Below are 2,105 nucleotides of genomic sequence, written 5' to 3' on the forward strand. Positions count from 1 at the left end.
GCAGTGAACTTGTATACCTCTAAAATTCCTGCAACCTTCTTAGGAGCACTCCTCGAGTCAGCATGGAAATCATGATTCCCTTGTGAAATCCGATTCAGCAGTGTGTACAATTCTTCATAAGTCTTTTCAAGAGCCTGCCCACTTGTTGCTGAATCCATGAGAATTTTCATATTTTGCTACAACCCCCCAATGAAAGTATGAACAAGAACATCATTAGACTAATGATGGTGAGGGCAATTTTTGAGCATACCCTTAAACCTCTCCCAAGCTTTATAGAAATTCTCTCCTTCTTTCTGTCTGAAACTCAGAATCTCAGTTCTCAAACATATAGTATTCCCTGATGGAAAGAATTGAATAAGGAACTTCCGATCTAGATATTCCCATAAAGTGATGGAGAGTAGTGGTTCAGCATGTAACCATCTTTTTGTTTCCCCAATTAGAGAAAAAGGAAAGAGTGTCAATCTGACATAATTAGAATTTACCCCTTCAGGAATGTAAGTATCGCTTATTTCTAGGATGCTCTGTATGTGCCACTTCGGGTCTTCATATGAAAGGCCAAAGAATTGCCCCACTGAATTCAATAATTGCATCATATTCTTCTTCAATTCAAATCAATCACTTGGATCGGGCTTGCGAATAATGTTAGTCACATGGTTCGTGAGTGGGATTGCCACCTACAAATAGGTCTAGCAGCTGGTTGAGCAGGAACAGTTGGGATAATTGGAGATGGGATATTTTTGGCATTTGGATCAATAGGATCATTTGGATCAATTAGATGAGCCATTTGAACCTGTTGATTCTGATATTGAGCTCTTCGCCTTTGTTGAAATATTAATTCTGGTTCTACAAAAGGCTCTACCAACTCTTTATCTCTCACCATTCCTGTAGTCAGCTAATCCTTCAATAATTCAATCACTAAGATCAAGTCGTTAACACTTGACTTACTATCAAAAACCAAAAGTTTAGCAATTTACTAATTATACTAGTCCACGACAACGGCGCCAAAAATTTATTGTGACTCAAACGGACAAGCAAGTGCATATGGTCATATAAGTAATATAGTGACTTAGACCGTCAGATATCATTCTTATGAGGACTAAACAACTAGAAATTTAACCAACTTTTAGTATTAGACAATGAGGTACTAACTGTTGCAAAGTATTAAGATGATTTGGAATTTAAAAATAAAAATAAAAATTAATAAATAATAAAAATCAATTTGTGACAATCGCAAAGCAAGCACTGTTGTAAATAGTAATGATGAGAATTCCAGGGTTGAGGAATTTCGAACAATCATAAAAATCTCTATTCTTGTCAAAGTCTAATTGGTTATTGGATCATTGATTCGCAAGGTTTATTCTATGATCCTGGTCTCCCGATGTCAAATCTTCTATCTATTGAATATTTCAACTACAACTCCGGCAGAGATACAACAGTTCTTCTAGATTCATAAAGTTGTCTTCTCGCAATTGAACCGAGCAAGGCTTGTAGGTATATCTCTATCCTAGATGCCAATTCATACCCCTTATTTAATAAAGGAATAAGAACCTTGCTCCTTAATTTCTTTATTCTATCCTACAATTCTCCTCCAGGATTTACATAGAAATATAGATTTATTCTAAGGGTGGCCACTCATCAAAATAGTAAGCTCAAAAATTTAGAACAACCCAGATAATAATCCAAAAAGAAACTACAATAAAGAATATAAAAAATTAATCATGTTCTTGGCATCAACCACATAATAAGGGTGTTTAGCCACTCATGTTTGAATCAACATAAAAAATAAGTAATTAATCATACCCAAAATAAATCTTGAAGTAAAGAAGTTCAAAAGAATGTCTAAGAACCCTAAAAGAGAGAATTTTATGCTTTTATGCCGCTGCTATGCTTGCAAAAAGTGTTTGGAATTGTGCTCACGTGTTCCTTTTATACTTAGAAAAATTTCACTAGATCTGGACTACTGATGCAATGTGTCACCAATCATATTGCAAAAGCCATCGCGTCGTATCGACTTTGCCTCGATGCACTGGATTTATACTTCAAAAATTTGTTAAGTCACGAAACACAAGGATCGACGCAACACGTTGACTTTGCGTTGATGTACT

The 2,105-nt window shown here is 35.5% G+C and overlaps 1 non-coding gene across 1 annotated transcript; it reads left to right on the plus strand.

Annotated features, from left to right (window-relative positions):
• The first annotated feature begins 219 nt into the window (after positions 1–219).
• On the plus strand, positions 220–326 carry LOC124889826. The gene has a single exon (XR_007048743.1). It is a non-coding gene; the product is annotated as a small nucleolar RNA R71 (small nucleolar RNA).
• The last annotated feature ends 1,779 nt before the right edge of the window (positions 327–2,105 follow it).

Source organism: Capsicum annuum, chromosome 12, assembly GCF_002878395.1.
Source record: "Capsicum annuum cultivar UCD-10X-F1 chromosome 12, UCD10Xv1.1, whole genome shotgun sequence".
Classification (NCBI taxonomy): domain Eukaryota; kingdom Viridiplantae; phylum Streptophyta; class Magnoliopsida; order Solanales; family Solanaceae; genus Capsicum; species Capsicum annuum.